This window comes from Diabrotica virgifera, chromosome 7, assembly GCF_917563875.1.
Source record: "Diabrotica virgifera virgifera chromosome 7, PGI_DIABVI_V3a".
Taxonomy (NCBI): Eukaryota; Metazoa; Arthropoda; class Insecta; order Coleoptera; family Chrysomelidae; genus Diabrotica; species Diabrotica virgifera.
This window is the reverse complement of record NC_065449.1, coordinates 200931473-200954998: the sequence shown is the minus strand read 5'-3', so window position 1 is coordinate 200954998 and position 23526 is coordinate 200931473.

Below are 23526 nucleotides of genomic sequence, written 5' to 3'. Positions count from 1 at the left end.
TGAATTTTGAAACATGAAGTGATTTTTTGGATTGAATATTTTTATCAAAGTTTATTACATATGTTATTATTGAATTTTTATTAAATTTTGAATTTTTATTGAATTTATTTGAAAAATCTCTATCCGATTTCGATTTTTAGTCCGGTTATTTTTGAATATTTTATGGAATCTCGAATTTTTTTCCAAAAATTTCTATCAAAGTTTGAGATATAAACTTATTTTGAATATTTTTATCTAACTTTTGCCTATACTATTTTTTTTATTGACGAATATGTATACTATTATTGAATTTTTATTAGCCAGTTGTTTTTGTTATTGATCTTTTAGATACATTTTTATCGATTTTGTGTTAAATTTTGTATGATATGAACCTGAATTAATATTTTTTGAGTAATAAATGATTTTTTTTAATGAATAATGATTAGTGATGACATACGTTGATATAAGAGCTTAACATAAACATTGCTGTAAGCAAGAAATATACTTTTAACGAACCAACCTGATGAGTCGAGATAAGGAATTTGAAGAAGAACTATATAGATAAGAAGAAGAACTAACAATATTATAAGCTAAATATTATGAGGCAACTTGAGACAATAAGAAACCCACTGCTCTTGTCAAATTAGGAAGGTACTAAGTGATTTATAGAAGCTTGAAAGCTTATTAGAGACCCACTCTGTGTTTTGAAGGGTACCTATTTTATTCATGATTATTCGTGAATAAACAACGGCCTCAAAGCAAGGGATTGAGGTTGTGATATTTTTAGAAGAATTTGAACCGCATAAAATACCTATTTCGTGTTTTGAGTTAACTATACCACCTTAATAGTGCGTACAGATCAGGGCGAAAATTCGGGTTAATATTGGCGGAGAACTAAGACATCCGAGTGAAACCTCTTTTATTAAGGTAAAACGAAGGTATCGGAGCTAGTATATGAAGTGATGATTATGATGTTATATGAAATGATATATGAGATAAATGATATATGATTGTTATATGAAAGATGTATATGAAGATGAATTATGTACACTGTAGAAGTGTTATTATGTGGAGAAAATGAAGAAATATAGTTGTAGTACCAGACAAGAAGAAGAAGAGAAAAAAAGATAATTTTTTTTTGGTTAAAATATGTGGGAAAAATGAAAGAAGACACATAAAAATTGCAAGAAAAGAAGCAAAATTAAGAAGATACTAAGCCAATAAGTAGCTAATCATTGAAATATGTATAAGAATTAAAGCTGTAAATTTTTTTTTCTCTAAAGTAATGTTAATTATAAATAACTTATTTTTAAATGTAGATAATGAATTCAGGTTAAATTTTCGTGGAAAATGGAAGTGTTTGAATTAAGGATAGACAATATCTTACAATAAGTGTTAGTAGATAGTAAGCAAAGGGACACAAAAAGTGAAATTTTTAGACATTCAGCAACATAGATTAAATCTTTATTATAGGTACAAGAGAGTTATTAGAAGTTTTTAGAGACACATTAGAAGTTTTTTAGAGAGATTACATTTTTATTATAGGTACATTATTTTAAAGTTAGTAAGACATATATAAATAAATCAAAAGAAGACTGAAATAGGAATTATTAATAGAGTAAAGGATACATTTTTTTACTTATTCGAGTAATATTAGCTTAGCTTAGGACTTTTAGTTAGATACGAGATTTTTAGTAGGTAGATTAGATTATTCCCCTGCTTATATGAGATGCTTATAGGCACTAAAATACTATATTAAAAATCCCGATAGGTTTAGTCACTGTTTTTATGTGGACACTGTTTTGTGAATGGAGAAAAGACTAAAAAGCAAGACGGAACAGAAAGTGAATTAGTGATAATAATAAACAATTTTTAGGATTAAAAAAAAACTCTGAAACGTACCATGTTACAGTTAGTTAGGATAGTTAGGAAATTTAATTTTTGAAAATAGTATTAGGTAACCATAAACATTTTTGTAAAAGGGAAAGAGGAGCATCACATTTAAAAATATGTAATTTTAACAAAACGGGGAGGTATGGTATTATAATATCACCCTGTACAAAAGATGTTTAAAACTCATTCAAAGTCATTAATCCATGTAGTATCTGTTCTTGGATTCAATAACCGCAAGTAACATTGAATTGTCATGTTTTGTTATTATTTAAATGTGTATATAAACATTAACTCGGTCGAGAAAGAAGATTACGATTATCGATGTAGTTGGAAGGTATTCACGTATAGGATAGGTCAAGTTAATATTGTAAACAACTTATGTAGTGAATCATCGACTTCGAATTAAATATAATGTTATCGGAAAACCTGAGTTTTAATTAATTGGGACCAGAAGGCATAACAACACACTATTTAATACACTACACCCCCTGGAGGTGGGGTGGGGGGTAACTTTAAAATCTTAAATGGAAACCCCAGTTTTTCTTGCAGATTTTAATTCGTTACGTAAAAGTAAGCAACTTTTATTCAAGACATTTTTTCGAACTGTGGATAGATGGCGCTATAATTGGAAAAAACCATTTATCCTGATATCATAGGTAAATTATAGAAACGGTCTAATAACTCACGAAATGCAGTTCCAAATGAGAAACTAAAAAACAGATTTTTAATCTTTTTCGAAAACCTTTCGAATAACACCAAACGTTACCCTCCAACCCACCCCCTGGGGGTGGGGTGGGGGGTAACTTTAAAATCTTAAATAGCAACCCCCACTTTTAATTACAGATTCGGATTCGTCACGAAAACTTAGGCAACATTTATTCGAAACATTTTTTAGAATTGTTAATAGATGGCGCTTTAATTGGAAAAATACCATTTATTAGCGCCATCTATCAGAAATTTTAAAAAATGTTTCGAATAAACGTTGCTTAATTTTTTATGGCGAATCTGAATCTGCAATAAAAAGTAGGGGTTGCTATTTAAGATTTTAAAGTTACCCCCCACCCCACCTCCAGGGGGTGGGCTGGAGGGTCATGTTTGGTGTTATTCGATAGGTTTTTAAAAAAGATTAAAAATCTGTTTTTTGGTTTCTGATTTGGAAGTGCATTTCGTGAGATGTTATACCGTTTCTATAATTTACCTATGGTATCAGGATAAATCGTTTTTCTCAATTATAGCGCCATCTATCCACAGTTTGAAAAAATGTCTTAAATAAAAGTTGCCTACTTTTACGTAACGAATCCAAATTTTCAAGAAAAGCTGGGGGTTTCTATTTGAGATTTTAAAGTTACCCCCCACCCGACCTCTTGGGGGTATCGTCGGGATTGGTGTTTGATGTCATTGGATAGATTTTTGAAAATGGTGGAACACGTATTTTTCAGTTTTTGATCCGATGTTTAGTTCGCGAAATATTCGACCGTTCCGCTACTTTTGGGACACCCTATATATAAAAATTCTTTTTAGTGTTTTGTTCTTCAGAAAAGCTTTGTCTTTTTGTATTGTTTATTATTCGTCTAAAAGTGCCTATCTTCTAGTGATGTTGGCAACAACACTCTTCTTCTTCACGTGCCATTTCCGCGACGGAGGCTGGCAATCATCGTGGCTATTCTGATCTTAGATGCTGCTGCTCTGAATAGTTCGTTTGATGTGCATCCGTACCATTCCCTCAAGTTAGGCAACCACGAGATTCGTCTCCTCCTACACTTCTCTTGCCCTAGATTTTCCCCTGTATAATCAACTGAAGTATGTGCAGCAACAACACTACCCTATTTCATTCTATTTACAGCAGCTGAAAATATATCAGCTGGCATTAGACCGGTCCATTTCCTAAGATTGGCCAGCCAGGATATACGTGTGTATTAATGACCTCTCTTCTTGACATCAATCTTACTAGTAGAATCAACTGTAGAAGTAGGCATTTACTATTTACGCATAATGTGTTCGAAGTACGCCAATTTGCTGTTCATTACGATATTAGAAATTATTTGTTTGTCTTTTCTTAGCCTCTGGAGAATACTTAGGTTAGTTCTTTGATACATATAAAAGAATCTTCACATACGTTGGTAGCACTACATTTCAAATACTTCTAATCGTCTTTTATTATCTTCTATAAGACTTCCAAAACCGATATAGTCCATTGAAATGTTACATTTTTTAGGCCATACCTTCCATTTGTTAGAGGAGTAAATTTTATTTTTTTAATGTGTAAAGCGCATCAGTAGAAGCTTATATTTAAGTTTTTGGGGTCGCCGCCCTTGTCTCCCCGCCGCTATCTTGAAAAAGGGGTGCAAATGGGTTAGCGCTATATCTGGTAAACTACCAACCCTACGAAAAATCTAATAAAACATAAAATGTAGCAAATTAATGCCCGATTGCACCAACAGATCTTAAGCTTAAGTCGAGAGAATATCATAAGAATTAATATAATATAATTATAATATATTACAATAAGAATATCATAATATAACAATAAATATAATTCATAATAAGGTAAGAATCTAAAATTATGGTACAACGTAAGTGATACACAAGGAGGCCCTATCTATAAGTAGAGCTTAGCTAAGCTGGAGCTAAACATCTGTTGGTGCAACCAGGCATAAATTTTCTACAATTTCATATCTATTCCTTTTTATCGTGAAGTGACCAACAAAAAAGGTATAAACAAAAATAAGTAAACATTTTGTAAGAAATTTCCTTTTGGTGGTCATAACTTTTTTCCGTTCATTGTACACTAAAATAACATTATAGCAATTTTGTAGAGGGTTTTCCGCGAACAGTTTCCACTAAAAAGGTGATTAATTTTATTTATTTATCTAGGTTTTACACCGCTTCAAACTTGACCAGATTCTCGAATGCTCATAGGAATACAATAAAAACAAAATGTTAGGCTTACGTTTCTATCTTAATATTTTTTTATTCATGTCATTTATTATAAGTTTAACATTCCTATGCTAATATGATTCTATTTTTGACCTTTCTCTCCACTATAAAACTTAAAATCCTAAGCATATATAGAAAAGCCCAAAAAGTTGTATGTGGACAAATTCGCCAGTCCAAAAAAATAACGTAACCGCAAAATGCAAAATTCTACTTTAAAAACGATTTTTAAATATTTAAAATAGGTAATAAATAAAGAGTAACCGTTCAGAGGCATCGGTATGGCGTTTGATTTTTGACAAGGATGGCTTTTATTTTCATCGATATTGGTTCGAATTTCATTATCTTAATTTAATCGCACCATTTTCAACCATATCTACAGTTGCGTCATTATTCATCTGAAACAAGATCTAACATAGCGAGTATTTCAGTAACGACGCTGCTACCCTATAGTGGCTTAGCACATTTTTACAGTTCGGTCTTTTTGTATCATCTTTACATATTTATAGTATTTTAGAAGTTAATTGCGCAATAAACAGGAATTAACAAAATTTGCAGTTACGTCATTTTTCTTCCGTACCGGACTGAATATCGGCCTGCTATTACTTTTATTATTATAATAATTTATCCCAGGTGCCAAAGCAGTCGGTCTCATTCTACTTAACTTGTTCTTACAGTTTTGCTACCTATTTGGCCACGTGCGGTCGTATTAAAAGTTAGGAAAAGTATTTCGAGTTTTACAGATAATACTATTGAGAGCGTGACGGGTAAAATTTATATTTTTGTGATTAGATAAGCATTTTGTGTTTTGTGTAGGAGCGCATCATGAGTGGTGGTTATTTTATTTGTAAGAAACCTCTGGGAAAAATTATTTGTCAGTGCACCGAGAGAACAATTTCTTTTCTCCTAAAACACCGATTTTTTTGAGCAATATTTCTTAAAAGTTAACGTATCCTATTAACTTTAACATACCCGTTCACCTATAAAGAAACGAGTTTTTTAAACACAACTTAATAATTTCTTACAGATAATTTCTTCAATACTAAGAAATGCATTAATGGTTACATTTAATTTTCTTATCCTAAAGTTTTTATTTCTTAAATTGAAAACTACAAATATTTTGCAGTATAAGAAATATAATGTTAAGTTAATCCATATTTATATTTGTGATCAAGAAATTTTCTTGTAATCAAATAAATATTTTAAACCACAAGAAATAATTCTTCAGAAATACCCTCTGTAGTAACTGTGGTTATAAAATAAAAACTTTGTCATTAATGCCGAAATGTTACTTGCAAAGAGATTTTCTTCCACAAAAGAATTGCGCAGATTAACTATTTATGATTTAGTCGTCAGTGTTTGTCAAGATGGCGTGATATGTTCATGTTCATATAGATGGATGTTGGATTTACTGGTGTACTTTAAAAATTAACGGATATTTTGAAGGTACGTACATATATAGGTATTAAATAAAAGTAAATTGAGTAATTTAAGATGTAATAATAATATTGTTGCGTATCCGAATGGTTAAAAAAGAAACATAATAGTATCTTTATATGCTTTTTAGGTATAATGATGGACGACTCTGAAATAAAGGAGCTTATTATTCTAACTGGGAAATATGCCACAATTTAAAGCTGTGATAGAATGATATAATATATAGCATCAGAACAATATTAAAAAAGGAGTTATTAACCAACTGCGGGGCCTTCCAGAAATGGTAGAACTTCATAAATGTAGGTAAGTACCTTTTTAAAAATGTGTATACTTATGTATCAAAACTATAATAGGTTTCTTCAATGTATCGTCTTCTATAAAAATATACAATACAACGCTATATCAAACATGGCGGGTGCAACGCTGAGGATTTGTTCTGTTAATTTATTTGAGATAAAGAAATCAGTTAGTCTAAAAGAAATATATGTTTATGGTTAAGAAATGTTATTGCCGAAAACCGTGAATTAGTTAATATGTATTAAATGACTTAGATGTAACCTAATAATACTTTCCCGTAATAAAATTTCTTAATGATTAGGTATGCTGTCCCTTTCTGATTATAAAAATTAAGAAAATTACATATTATTATGTCTGCTTCAATGTTTTACATTGGTTGTATTTTCCCTCTTCTTTTAGCTAAACAATGTTTATTGTGTGACTTAATATTATACAGATAAATAATTAATATTTCATTAACAAAAAGAAAAAAATAAACAAAGATGTGTAGGTTAAATAATGCCATGTTTAAACTAAATGTGATTGATTATTATTAGTATTAATAGTTCTTATGTGGGGCCGTGTATTTGTTTTTTTTTGTATTTCCTAAATTTGTCAAAATAAATATCTATATCTTTATAAAAAAGTTTTATTAAAGTAAGTTTACTCTTTCTACATAACGATTTTGTTTTAGTGAATTGCTGATATACAAAGTGCTATTAACAAAAGAAGGAACATTTGAGGAAGTTGGATTTGCCTCTCCATCCTTTTATTGTTGTGTAGAAGATGGTAGAAGCCAGTGGTTTAAGAGTGGAGATAATATTTGTATGTAATAATAACGTTTTATATCTTGTTTTATTAATAAATAATGATTTTACCTTAACACAATGATTTATTTCGTCGTATGTAATATCACTTAATTTTCAAGAAATATTAACTTAACTCTAAATATACGTTTATCTCTGCGAAATATATTTCTTAACATTAAATAAATTAATTATTAATAGTAAAATAATAATATTCCTTACTAAGAAATATTATTGCTCAGAAAGAATAGTTTTCTAATGTGTAAAAAATATATTTTTATGACTAATAAAATTAATTAACATCAAGTGTAATTTCTTTCTGATAAATAGGTTTGAAATTTGCCAGAAAGTGATAGTTCAATCATGTTTAAGATATATTTCTTTGGCTATAGTAGAATTTATTTGAAATATGTTAGAAAATTATATCTTACATACAAAGATATATTTCTTAGGCAATATGCCAAGTCGATCTTTCTTAAATATTAATAAAGTTTCTTTATGTCAAGAATTTTTTTCTCTCGGTGTGGGAAAGTCGAGCCATCTTTACTCACTAATGTCGGCGAACGTTTTTCGTCTCTTTATATAGCGGAAATAAAGACGATTCTCTGGAAACCCTGAGATACAAACAATTCGCTAAGACAGTGACAAAAAATGCATTTAATCTCTTTTCACTTCCTCCAACACAAGATGCAGCCCTTTTCCACAGACTGCGAGTGTATCACCAGATTCAGTCAAGGCTCGGTAAACATTGTGATCCAGAAAATTAGGGCTGCAAAAAGGATGGGAAATTTTGGATTAAAATCCAAACTCTTAAGCCTCCAGTACCACCGAGCTTAGGAAATTCACCTTTAGCAAATGCAATGGAATCTGGAAGTGCATGTGGTTGCCGAAAAGCAGACCTCAAATGTTCAGCAGTGTGCCTCTATTGTGGTGGTGAAAGTTGCAGCACCATCGTGGACATATCAACATTAATAAGTGAATAAAATGAAATGGTATATGAATTACCGACAGTGACGCCAACTGTAACTCTCATTATACCTTATACCATAAAAATGCGCCTCGGATACTGACTCAGATCTTGACTCGCAGCCTGGACCATGGAAAAAAAATGAAAAAATAATAACTATGATAGATTTTTTCCACATATAATAATAAATAATATTTATTATTTTGTCTAGAAATTGTGCGTGGATTAGGCCTATTGGGGATACCGCACAAAAAACGCTCCTCCAGACTCTACCTCATAGGTGGCAGGGTCAAAAAATAGCTTTATGCTAAAATAGCATAGGAATGTTAAAATCATAGCAAATGAAAATATAGATAGAAAAGCAAGCCCAAATTGTTCGTTGAAAAATCCTCTATAAAATCGCTATGATGTTATTTTATTGTAAAATGAACGGAAAAAATGTTATAACCTCCAAAATAAAAATTTTATCTTATTTTTATTTATAACTTTTTTTGTTGGTCACTTGACGATAAAAAGTAATACACATAAAATTGTACAAAATTTAATTTGCTACATTTTATGTGTAATTAAATTTTCTGTATGGTTGCTAGTTTAGGAGATACAGCGCGAAAGCCCTTTGTACCCCTGTTTCCGTGATGGTGGCCGGGTAACAAGGGCGCTACACCCAAAAACTCGAACTTAAGCTTGTACTGAATCCCCCTCCACAATAAAAAAATAAAATTGACTCCTCTAAGAAATACAACCCTAAATGTAACATTTCAATGGACTATTAAAAGAGCATGTTTTTCATTACAAGATTTCGATTTCGTAGATGTAATCCCAGGTATTCCTAATGTTGCAGCCACAGAGTCTCTAGTGAAGTTCGATGGCCAAATTCGAAAAACAGTAATGGGCAAGCACCAGATTTATTACTTGGGCACACCTCAATTTCTCTTCCTATCTAGTCTTGCCATAATGTATTTACGTTTTTTCTGTCTAACAAGTCTTTAAATGTCTATCCCTTCTCAGAGAAATCTTGCTTCGCTAGCTTTGATTTTAGTAATTATTTTGGGTAATTTTTACCCGTGTTTACCCCCCTCCACTTGCAAAAATTAAAAAACAAATATCCCTCATTTATGAGCTATTTATGAGCTTTCATATTCCGCAAACTAAAAATTTTGAGCTCGTTCCACTGAGCAGGAATTTAGTACTTTAGTGGGGGGGCTGAGTCAGCCCCCCCCCCACTGCTTAAAAATAGGAATATTGAATCGGTTTTTGCGGCAGAATTACGAGTTAAATATGAGCTCTTTAAATTATATAGTTTCGATTTTTGAGCTCATCCCCTTCACCCCCAAACAACCCTTTAATTGATTTAACTTAAGAGAAAAATGCTGAGAAAATTTAAAATATATCGTATTCCGGATATAATTCCTATAGCTTATATACTCTAAGAATAAACTATTAAATCACGTGCATTTCGATTATTGAGCTACAACCCCTTCGCAAGAAAACCACCCTATCTTCCCGGCTTAAGAGAAAGTTTTACTTAAATGCATTAAATTAATTATTTGGCGACTACATATTATCATTTAATAATTTATAAGCTTCCAAATTACGCGCATTTAGATCAGTAAATTTCAATTTATTTTGTATAGTGCAGTCACTGAAGGTAAAAATTTCGGTGAACCTTCATCGATTTTCACGAAAATTGGTCAGTGGTTAGAGGATACCCCAAGAAACAAAGGTGACATGGTACCACCTTGCGCCTTTACCCTGAGGGTGGATACCGCCCCTTCTCGGGGTTGAAAATTATTTTATAAAAAATAAATGCACAAATCTATAAAAGTACAAATTATAAGCAAAATTTATTATATAAAGTTATTAAAATAAGTCAATACTTTTTAAGTTATTAAAGATAAAAATTTTAATTATTCGTGAAAAAAATGCATATTTTAAAGCGGTTTTTCGTAAATCACTGAAAAACTGTAAGTTTTTACAAAAAAGTTAATAGTACTTTAATTCGTATAGCTTATATTCTAAGAATAAACTCTTAAATCACGCGCCTTTCGATTATTGAGCTACAACCCCTTCGCAAGAAAACCATCCCATATTCCCGGCTTAAGAGAGAGTTGTACTTAAAATAATTTAAATTAATTATTTGGCGACTAGATATCGTTTAATAATTTATGAGCTAGCAAAATATACGCATCTCAATTATTGAATTGCCAGTTTCTTTCTATAGTGCAGTCAGTGAAGGTAAAAATCAACTATTACCTTCAATCTCGGTAAATCTCCATTCATTTTCACGAAAATTGTTGAGCGGCTTTTGATGCTATCAACTTTTTCTGGAGCTCATTTTTGATAGGTATTTCTAAGTACTTTGACAAGTGTTTAGTACCTAAGTGTTATAAAATGCATCTCTTTTCCGTTACTTAAGCTTGAATCCTTAGATTTGAACAGTCGCAGAAAAAAATATACATTTAATTACCAATAACTTACTTTAAATTAACATTAAAGGGTTTTTCAACTAAGAAATTTATTATATTTTTTATTAGCTTCAATTTTAGTGATGAAAACTTTTTTGTAAAAACTTACAGTTTTTGAGTTATTTATGAAAAATCTCTTTAAAGCATGCATTTTCTTTCACAAAAATTAAAATATTTGATCTTTAATAACTCAAAAAGTATTGATTTATTAATAACATTATATAACAAATTTTGCTTACAATTTGTCCCTCTCTCGATTTGTGGGGTTATTTTTAATAAAGTAATTGTCACCACCGAGAAGGGGTGACATATATCCCAGGCTAAAACCGCAAGTTGTTATTGTCAATTCGTGAAAATGAATGGAGATTTACCGAAATCGAAGGTCATAGTTGATTTTTACCTTCACTGACTGCACTATAGAAAGAAAATGGCAATTCAATAATTGAAATGCGTATATTTTGCGAGCTCATAAATTATTAAACGATATGTAGTCGCCAAATAATTAATTTAAATTATTTTAAGTACAACTCTCTCTTAAGCCGGGAATATGGGATGGTTTTCTTGCGAAGGGGTTGTAGCTCTATAATCGAAAGGCGCGTGATTTAACAGTTTATTCTTAGAATATAAGCTATACGAATTAAACTACTATTAACTTTTTTGTAAAAACTTACAGTTTTTCAGTGATTTACGAAAAACCGCTTCAAAACATGCATTTCTTTTTCACGAATAATTAAAATCTTTGATCTTTAATAACTTAAAAATATTGATTTATTTTAATAACTTTATATAATAAATTTTGCTTTTAATTTGTTCTTTTATTGATTTGTGCAGTTATTTTTTATAAAATAATTTTCACCCCCGAGAAGGGGCGGTATCCACCCTCAGGGTAAAGGCGCAAGGTGGTACCATGTCACCTTTGTTTATTGACGTATCCTCTAACCACTGACCAATTTTCGTGAAAATCGATGAAGGTTCACCGAAATTGAAGGTAATCGTTGATTTTAACCTTCAGTGACTGCACTATACAAAATAAATTGCAATTTACTGATCAAAATGCGCGTAGTTTGGAAGCTTATAAATTATTAATTGATATGTATTCGCCAAATAATTAATTTAATGTATTTTAAGTACAACTTTCTCTTAAGCTGGGCAGATAGGGTGGTTTTCTTGCGAAGGGGTTGTAGCTCAATAGTCGAAAGCACGTGATTTAATAGTTTATTCTTAGAGTATATAAGCTCTAGGAATTATATCCGCAATACGATATAAGTTTTCTCAGCATTTTTCTCTTAAGTTAAATCAATTAAAGGGTTATTTGGGGGTGAAGGGGATGAGCTCAAAAATCGAAACTATATAATTTCAAGAGCTCATAAATAGCTCGTAATTCTGCCTCAAAAACCGATTCAATATTCCTATTTTTAAGTAGTGGGGGGCTGACTCAGCCCCCCACTAAAGTATTAAATTCCTGCTCAGTGGAACGAGCTCAAAATTTTTAGTTTGCGGAATATGAAAGCTCATAAATAGCTCATAAATCAGGGCTATTTGTTTTTTAATTTTTGCAAGTGGGAGGGGGGGCAGCTCAACACGGGTGTAATTTTTAAGTTTTCAGAGTCTATTAGAGTAGTCATGGCCATCGTATTAAAAACTCTTGTCATTGTACTATCATTGCCCTATTTTTGTCGAAATTTCAGAGACTCTTAGCATCCAAAGTGCAAATAAATTTTCCAAATTTTCCAGTATCCAAAGATACTGCAAAGATTATAATATTAAGTCTATGAACAGCAGCATTTTAAAGCTACAATAGTTATTTATGAAACAGTTCGTAAAGTATGCTTTTTGCGCACGCACGCGAAGTTTAGAGCACGAGCAAAGCGAGTTCTTTACATCGCGTAAGTGCGCAAAAAGTACTTCACGCACAGTTTCATACAATATTTTATCTACGATAAAGAAATAAAAAACTGCAACTCTTTGTCAATGCTGGAATACATTTCTATTCTACAATTTTTAGAACTTTGACATTTAAAAATCCAAAGTTCTTTCCAACCACAAAACTGTCAAAACTTTTGTTGTAATTTATTGTTCACAGGTCATCACCATGACAGTGCGAAGGTTAAAGATAATTGATTATATGGAAGTGTGCCAAAAAACAATGCGAAAAATTAAATCACATTTAAAATACATTGTTACTTCAGGCACACTTTAAACTTTCACGCACTGCTATCTATAATGACAGTTTTCACAAACTAAAAACTTATACATAATATGAGATAGAGTAGATAAAGAATTTTTTTAAAGCGCTAAAAATTAATTATTTGTAATATGTAATCTTGTAATCTGTATGAATTTTGTATTAGGATCAAAACCGTTAGTACAAGAATTCTTCCGAGTGTTTCGTTTTCCACAAACGTGTTGCCTTGGTTTATTTTATTATTCACTAACAGACTTATCAATGATCTCAAATTCCCCAAGATGACAACTCAAAAAGTACAACGGCCACGGTGTACTTTTTGAGTTGCACAAAAAGTGCCGGTTACGAACTATAACCGGCAACGTAACATTATACCCCGTCCCTAAACTTTTAACTGTCAAACTGTTTCTGTTTTATTGTTGCTAACACTTTAGCGGCTTTAGCGTACAAGTAGCGGCAAATTCAGATCATTCGCTAATTAAGCAGCTAAATTTAATTTAAAGTTTAAAAGTGTTTTGAAAATGTATAAATAAAATAAAGTGTTGGACCTAATTTAAGGACTAGTGTACAGGGAATTGTAGGGATTTTAAAACGGTGTCTTATTTGATTCCCATTATCGTTAAGTTTTTTTTATGGTTCTTACCCTCGCTTAGGGGTCAAAGTAAAATAATCAAAAATACTGGGAAAACGTGTCCACCTTTAGTGAAAAATTGACCTGCTGCTGGGTTTGAAAAATTATCGTAGTTTCTGATAAGGCCTCTGTTATATCTGATAAGGCCTTTCTGTTTAGATTTCATCCGGCCATTCTGAAAAACCTAGAAAAGAAATTTAGTCATTATAAGGATTTTAGGAAAATATTAAAATTAAGCAATAATTATTAAATTAAAAAAAAATGAATAAATTTATTATCTATTATATTATTAATTTATGAGTGTATGTTTCATTGGTTATTCGCTATGTAGCTATAAAAAAATTATTGCCATCGGAATATTGTTTCATTTAATGTATAGCTATTGTTTGACAAATATCACAAAACGTATTAAAACGTGTATACAATTTAATCCCCCTTTTTATATAAATAGATTCATAGTGCGATTAAATATATTGATAAAATTTAAATCTCTTTCATCTGGTTGAGTTTATTATCTATTTATTTCAAAACATCACTAATCAACTATTTACATTTCGAAAGCTGCTATTCAGTATTTTACTATTCAATATTCTATTCAAATAAACACAACAAATGGTATATGTTATATCCCTCTGCGACTGAATTAAACTCTGGGAAAGAATATTGCTTTGGAATAAAATTTTGGTTATTCAAAAATATATGTTATAGTTATGCTAGTATAAACATGGTAATGATGTTAAACACTTTTTTGAAGTTATACTTCTTTAGGCGCGATATGAGGGTGAATTTTAATATGATTAAAACCTTCAATCTGGGCGCAGTGGCATTCTAACTTTGTTCTGATTGGATGTTCAAATGACATGTCAAAAATTATTCAATATGGCGGCTGTGGCACAGCTGTGGTTTGATTATTTATGGTTGTTGCGTCTTGAAATTTGTGGGAAAAGAAACAACAAACAAAAGTTAGTTAATAGTTATACTGCCTTTTAAAATAGTTTTCATATATATTTTTGGACTTTTGGACTATTTTGGACAAGGAAAACTCATTCTAATTTGATAAGTAGTTTTTATTATAATCATATTATAATTTATACATTTGGATTAGGTTAAAATAAATTTATTTTCTCAAGAATGTGGATTTTAGAGAGAAATCCGAAATTAGGTCCGATTTTTATTTTTAAATTATGATTTTTTGGCGTAGATTTATTTATCTAGTAGGTATTTGATTACCAACAAAAGTTCTACCAATCTTCATCTAATATGTTGTTTTCTTGCTGTTTTGTTATATTTAAATATTTTCTTCCGCAAAAATCAAACTACATAATTTGATTAAATTCAGATCAACTGTCAAACAGTAAAACGTTCAGTTGCCCTATTTTTCCACATGATAAGTAATGTGTAATTGGATGAGTGAGTCTAGGCTTCGATTACGAATCAAAGCGCCCCCAAATTCGCGGGTTCGAATCCCGATGCAAGTTTTTATTTTTTTATTTTTTTATGCATTTTATGATTGTAAGTATATTTGTTATATAATTTTTTTTTCAGAAAATGCGTATTTAAAATTTTTGCCAACAATTATTATCGTTCAGAAATCATTTTTTCTTTGTGGCATTTTCAATGCGTTTGGGTGCGTTCTATTCTTTTATTTTTTAAAATTGTTGGTATTGCCTTAATAAAAATTTTTGGAAAGTAGTAAGTATTAAAATTAGTTTAATATTTAAATAAAATATAAATAAACTGTTTAAAGTATATTATATCAATTTCGTTAAAATCACATAATATACAATATAAGTATAACTTCTTACGTGCGTACAAAGTACACACACATTCTTTTTGTATTTTAAATTATGATAATGAATCTCATCTTTAACTGTATACATAATCCATTGATATCCGGCAGTTTGCCGCACAGAAATATAATTTTAAAATATCCTGCGAACCACAAAGGATTGTCAAATAACAGTAGGTACTCTTGGTAGGCTCAAAAATATATTGTAACGAAAGAAAACTCTTGATCGGCGCCCGTAATAGTAAACAACAAGAGAATGACGTAATCTAATCTTCGCGGCGAGAATCCCGAGAATTCTGGAAGGTAAATCACGTGGGCGTGCTGGCAGACAAACGGATCGACTGGTATAGACAGGCCCGGATGTTCCTAAAAACGAGTTTTCGTCTGCCGAGCGCATGACGTCACTCACAGAGTAATCGCTGGCGAGATATAAGGAAACCAATATAAATAACGTCAAACTTCTCTTATTTTATTCAAATTACAAAAGGTAAAAAATCTGAAATTTACACAGAAGTTACTATATATGTAAATACAACTTTTTGTCCAAGAAATTTTAAAATAATTACCCACAAATTAAAATTAAAAAAGGTATTTAAAAGACCAAATAAATTTGTATAAGTAACTTAAAAACTAAACAAGTACATAATTACAAAATATGTTCGAGCATTATTTTAAATATTTAGTTAGGTTTGAATAGAGAACATGAAATAAATAAGTGCTGTTTTCGAATGAACGTTTGTATAAATAAAAGTTTTATTCCTATACGTATTACTAAACTTAGGCAAGTATGCTAATAAAAACGTATGAAATATGCGCATATACAGTAGTTTAAATAAAATATGCATGTTGTTTTCACCCAATTTTGAAAAAATGTGAAAACGTTGAATTATTTACGTATGTCTGTCCGTACGTCCGTCCGTAGACACAACTCTTCCGTCATTATACGAGCTAGAATGACAAGTGAGGTGTCGAATGAAAGCTTATATTCCAAGGATGGTACTAAAGGTGAGAAATTTGACCTAGGACTTCCGGTTTTCGAGTTGCAACCGGAAGTACTGTTTTAAAGTCACCGGAATAGTACAAGCGATATATTATTCGATCCGATTTAGCAAGACGAGAACAAATATATACTTCCGTTTTCATGACTGTCTGTCCATCCATCCGTGAATATAACTCCTCCGTTACTAATACAAATGAGATGTCGAATGAAAGCTTATAACCCAAGGATGGTGTTAAAGATAAGACATTTGACATCGGACTTCCGGTTTTAGAGTTGCAACCGGAAGTACCTACCGTTTTAAAGCGATATATTATTTGACGTGCCTTAGCAAAATGAGAATAAATGTAGAGATACTTTTGGTTATTATACCTATAATTTTCGGTTAAAAAGTTCTAACCTGAAGTGCCATATAATATAATCGCAGAAATAGTACCTGTGACATATCAATCAAATCGTATTGAAGAGTCGAGCTTGAAACTTTTAAAATTAAAATTTAAAAGAAAATTAGGTGTTGAAAATTCTGGGAAAATTCTTGTAACCTGAACGAGGTTACGAGACGGTTACTACAGTTTCCCAGAATTTTCAACACTTAGGTAATTTTCTTTTAATTTTTAATTTTCGCGATTTCCGGAATGGAAATCGAAACTCAAACGGTAGTATTTAAGAAATGTAATTTTCGTTACAACAACAATTGTGGCTCAATCCCATATACACATTATTAAGAGCTTTTTATTGTTTTCTAGGCCAAAATTTTTTTCCATTTTCTTTTGGTAGCTCTCTGGAGGGTAATTGATCTATTTAGTTCTTTTATGCGAATGAACATTCTTGTTCTAAAGAACAAGCGTTTTGCCTTTTCGGGGCATTGAATATCTACACTTTGCAACAAAAGTCTTTTTATGAAATTTTCACCACATACTAATCCATCTTTATTATGTGCAGCAAAAAATACCCTGTTGAGACTCTCAATGGCATTCATGAATGCAGAAGATGGTTTTGACAAACCACCCTCGCTCAAATGATCTATCCACGTAAATGATGCACTCGACGAACTTTGCAATGATAAGTCGTTCTTAAATTTATGCCAAATGAATCCTGCCAGATCATTTAACTCCATTCTGTATCTTTTACAGTTAGATCTCCATTTCCCGCCCCCTATGATTTCCCGGAAATCGGGAAATTTAAAAATGAAGAGAAGAAATTGGTTTTTAATTATTTTTCACTCTCTTTTTTATTTTTCTATTTTATCTTCATTATTTTTCAATGCAATTAGTATTAAAACGTATAAATTTGATTAAATATTGGACATATTTAGAAACATTCAAAAATTTAAAAGAAAATTTTAAAAACAGGAAAATTATAAATTTGTGTTTAATCTGAATTTTCGTTGTTTTTATTATTGAAATAAGTTTTAGGAAAACATAAATTGTTCAGTGTTTGATCTTTCCAGCTGATTCCTTTTTTGTACAGAAATTTGCTGAAATTATAAACACACGTTCGCTTTCTGTTGATGAAGGTCAGAAAGGTCTGATGTTTTTTAGTGCAGTGAGTAATTTTGTAAATGTCCGGTCAGCTGATTTGAATTGTCGTACAACGTGACCTCTTTTTTAATGACCGTTTATAATTTTTCATCGCATTCTTCATAAACATAAATTTAATTAAAAATTAATATTTACGATATAATCCTGGACCCTTCAAAATGAATCAGATCTTTTGCATAAACAATAGAATGTTTAGGCTTTAAAAATGTAACTAAAAAATGAAATATTTTAAGTGGAATTTGTTTCAAGCTTCGGTCATATGTCGTATAATCCGTGTATAATATTAATATACGACATAATATGACGGAAGCTCACAACAAATAAGAAGTGTGGAAAAGTCCTATTTAAAATGAAATATTTAAAAAATCCCTGGAAATCTGTAAGAATACCCAGGTATCAGGATTTCCATTTTTTTTACTGATTTCCCGGGAATGGACCTCTACTACAATTTATGAGATTTCTGTATAGGCATTTTAAATACGGGACACCTTGTAACATTTTTAGTAACTTACGTTTCTCTTGAGGTTAAGGGCGTTGAGGCTAGTAATTCACTCACAAGTTGAGACGTTTGCCTCTTTTTGGCAAGAAGTTTTCGATTCAGTTTAGATGTATCAAAACAAACTTGGGATAGGGGTAGATTCTGGGTAGGAACCGCATCGTCTTTCAAACCACGATAATTTTTGGGAGTGTAACTAAGAAGTTTATGTCTTAAATTGGTTTCATAATCACTCTCCAGAAAATGTTTGGAACAAATAACAGCGATTTTAACGTTCATTTTGTCTCTTCTTTTTGTAGCATGTAACCACTGCTTGCACAAACTAGAGTCTTTGGGAAATCGGTAAAACTTGACGCTTTTATCACACGGATTTTTATTTGACTGATTGTCAGAATTACACCGTACACACAGCACACCTCATTTTAATAAAAAAGTAGCCAAAAAAACCTCAAAAAACACAATTAAACGAATTTATAAGCGAAAACGTATGTTAACTATATGTGTACTGCAAGCTAACTTTTAAAACAACTCTGTGAGTGACGTATTTCGCGCCAAGGAGGATCCGCCCACAAATGTGTACCATCCTATCTCTGGTTGAGTGTATCGTGGGTATAGAGATGGGAGATATCGAGATGGGCGCGGATATTTCTGGAATGTTCCATTATAACTTTATCGCATATATAAATACGGCATATTTGTAAATGGAGTTTAGTCTTAAGCTAAAGTTTGTAAAGTAAACTTGTATAAATATAAATAAAGTCGTATATAAATACGAACCGCTAGTTTTATTGTAATTATAAGTAATTACAATAGTCACGTTACAGTTGGTGTCGGTGTTCGGTTAACTTAGTGCGATATAAATAAGTGAATTACAGAGAGACTTTAAAAGACATTTGAACTTTATTCGTCGGGAATAACCGGAGTGCGTTAATTGTTCGGTATTCGGAAAGACTTTAAAATACTTTTGGACTTTATTCGTCGGGAATAGTTAAAGTGCGTTGATTGTTCGGTATTCGGAAAGACTGTTAAAAGACATTTTGGAAAGTACATGTGTGCCGACCAAAGATGTTGCTACAAGAACTTACAGTAAAACAGCTCCGTGAACAGCTAGAGGAACGGGATCTGGACAGCAGTGGGCTCAAGATAGTCCTACAAGCACGACTCGAGGATGTCCTCACGAAGAACGGAGAAGACCCAAAGACGTTCCACTTCCAGTCAGCAGAACAAGCAATCTTATCGAAATTAAAAACTGTTTCTGAAACGATCGATGATACTTCTAAGATAAATAATGAGAAATTCGAAACCATTTCTCAAAAGATCGATGAAACTTCTAGAAAGAACAACGAAAAACTTGAAGAAGTTAGTAGACAGAACAACGAGAAACTTGAGGAAGTTAGTAGACAGAACAACGAGAAACTTGAGGAAGTTAGTAGACAGAACAACGAGAAATTTGAAAGTGTTTCTCAAAAGATCGATGAAACTTCTAGAAAAAGCGACGAGAAATTTGAAAGTGTTTCTCAAGTAGTTAAAGACGTTTGTAGACAGAATGACGAGAAATTTGAAGAAGTTTCTAGAACATTCGATAAGATGCAGAAAAGTGTAGAGACCGTAGAAGAAAAGATCAAACAACTAGAGAGCATGATAACCGATACAAAAGTACAACCATCAGTTAATGCAGCAGCGTTAGATCCTGTAGTGAAAGATGAACTACCGAGAGACGAAACGTCGCATAATATGAGATTCAAATTACCACCATTCGATGGAAAGTCCTCTTGGTCCATATATCTTAGACAATTTGAAGCTATTGCGACTGCCAATCATTGGACCGAACAGGAAAAGGCTGTTTCCTTGACTGCTGCTTTGCGAGGTGATGCTGCAGATATATTAAGATCAATTCCTAAGGGTCAAGAAAATTGTTACCAGACCTTGTTCACTCGTCTAGAAAAACGCTATGGAGATGCCCATCTACAACAAGTATACAAAGCACAACTGCGAAGTAGAAGTCAACGAGCAAGTGAGAATCTGCAAGAATTTGAAGCAGATGTGGCTCGTGTGGTGCGGTTGGCTTATCCAGAGGTGCCAGACAGCGTTTTAGAAGAAATTGCAGTAGATACCTTCGTCAATGGGCTGAAAGATAATGAACTACAGAAAGCTTTACGACTAGCAAGGCCAAAAGTTTTAGATGAAGCACTTGCTATTGCATTGGAACACGAAACGGCTAGTCAAACTTCACGAGGCCATAGAGTAAGAACCATTGAAGAAAGTGACTAACACAACGATGAACGTCTGGAGGAAATGATACGGAGAGTATTAAGTAATCAGATGCCAAAGAGACGCGAGCCTAGATGTTGGAATTGTGGAGACGTAGGCCACATTCGTCGTAATTGTAAGAAGATCGTACAGCCGTCGGAAAACTAGAGCGGGTCGACACCAAGGGGCAACTGCCGACCTCGAGAACTAGAGCCCCCATAGTAACTGTCAACCTCACGTCCTCCGGTGGAATCCACAACTTATACATCGAAGGTCGTATCAGTAATAGATGTAGATCATTTTTGGTGGATACAGGTGCAACGAGAACTATCGCACGTCCAGATGTAGTACGAGACCATAATAAATTATCACCTGCAACAGTAAAGCTTAGAACAGCGACTGGTGAGCTAATTAATACATATGGCGAGGCTAATATGTCAGTATCCATTGGCCAGACCACAGTTGAACATCAAGTATTAATTGCCGAGATCTCTGACGAATTCATATTGGGGATGGACGTACTAAGGAAAGTGGGGGCAATATTGGATGTTCAAAATGGAGTTCTCAAGATCAATGGTGAAGAGTTGCCCTTTCACGACGACAAAGAAGATGTCATCCGCTTACTTACTACATGCGACGTAACCATACCCGGTAATAGTGAGAAAATTCTGATGACCATGCTTGATGGACACTGCCGAGAGGGAAGTTTAAGGATGGTCGAAGATGTGGATAATGTCGAGTTCCTAACGGCGAAAACTTTGGTAAAAGTTCGAGATGTGATCTCTGTAAGAGTTATGAATTTAAGGGAAACTGCTATCAAGTTAAGTAGAGGAGCTTTGATCGGGCAGTGTGTTCCCGTGGCTTCAATTTGCTCTGTGAATACCAATGAGAAATCATCGAAGGCGAAGTATCCAAAGGAGCTTGTTGAGATGATCATTGAAAGATGCCAAGATCTTGATCATGAACGAACGGAAAAAGTGACGTCTATGCTGATAGAGTATCAAGATGTTTTTGCTATTGACACGAAGGATAAGGGAAAAACAAGCATAGTGACGCATAAAATAAATACCGGAGACGCTCAGCCAATCAGACAACGGCCTAGACGACTTCCATTTGCGAAAAGAGATGAAGCCGAAGAGATTATCAAGGATATGGACAAACAAGGGGTAATTGAACCATCGAACAGTCCATGGACATCACCAGTAGTTCTGGTAAAGAAGAAAGATGGTTCAACGCGTTTTTGTATCGACTACCGCCAGCTCAATGCGGTAACAAAAAAAGATAGTTATCCTTTGCCCAGAATAGACGATACACTGGATACTCTCTCCGGTTCTCGTTGGTTTTCCACACTCGATTTAAAAAGTGGATATTGGCAAGTAGACATGGAGCCAGCCGATCGGGAGAAAACCGCATTTTCGATAGGATCAGGGCTTTGGCAGTTTACGGCTATGCCGTTTGGTTTATGTAATGCCCCTGCCACATTTGAAAGATTAATGGAGGCAGTTTTAAGAGGTCTAACATGGAAAACATGCCTGGTTTACTTGGATGATGTAATTGTGGTTGGAAGGTCCTTTGATGAACATGCCAAGAATCTAATAGAAGTCTTTCAACGATTGAGGGCAGCGAACTTGAAGTTAAGTCCGAAGAAATGTCACATGTTTCGACGAGAAGTTAAGTATTTGGGACATATTGTATCGAGTAATGGTGTAACAGCTGATCCTGAAAAGATTGAAGCAATTAAAGATTGGCCAGTACCAAAAGATAAACATGAAATTAGAAGTTTCCTTGGCCTATGTACATATTACCGACGATTTGTCAAAGGATTTGCCAATATCTCCAAGCCCCTAACAAAGTTGACGGAGGAGGGCAAAGAATATACATGGAGTGAGGAGTGTCAAAAAGCTTTCGAACAACTACAAAGGGCTCTGATCAGTGCACCGATATTAAGCTACCCGGGACAGGCAGGAAAATTTGTTTTGGATACCAATGCTAGTAACAGTGCCATAGGAGCTGTTCTCTCACAAATCCAGAATGGACAGGAAAAAGTCATCGCTTATTTCAGCAAACTCCTGTCGAAACCAGAAAGAAACTATTGCGTTACCAGAAGAGAACTGCTGGGTGTAGTGAAGGCTTGCGAACATTTCCATAAATACTTGTACGGCAGAAAGTTCCTTCTTCGAACAGATCACGCTGCTCTAAAATGGCTCATACAATTCCGTAATCCAGAGGGCCAGATGGCAAGATGGTTAGAATGACTGCAAGAATATGATTATGAGATAGAACACAGGGCCGGAAGAGTTCATTCAAATGCTGATGCCCTTTCGAGACGACCATGCAGTGCAAATTGTAATCACTGTGCCAAATTAGAGGAACGATTTTGCCCCGTGAGACGAACCACCGTAGTTAATGAGCAATGGCAGCCCCAACAAATACAAAACGCCCAAGAAGATGATCCATGTATAAAAAGAATATTGGATTGGATGCGGCAAGGTGAAAGACCTAGTTGGCAGAACATTAGTGCATGTAGTCCACAAGTCAAGGCCTACTGGAGCCAATGGAATTGCCTGGTACTAAAAGATGATCTTCTGTACAGAACCTTTGAGAACGATGATGGTACAGAATCTAAGCTGCAGTTGATTGTACCTAAAAGTAAAGTGTCAGAAGTATTGCGTCAGTTGCATGACGGTACATCAGGTGGACACTTTGGTATTACGAAGACTCTGCAAAAGGTTCGAGAACGGTTCTATTGGGTGAACTGTAAAGATGATGTAAGAAGATGGTGCCGGAAATGTGAACTGTGTGCATCCGGTAATGGTCCAGTTGGTAAAAAGAGAGCACCCATGAGACAGTACAATGTTGGAAGTCCTATGGAAAGAGTAG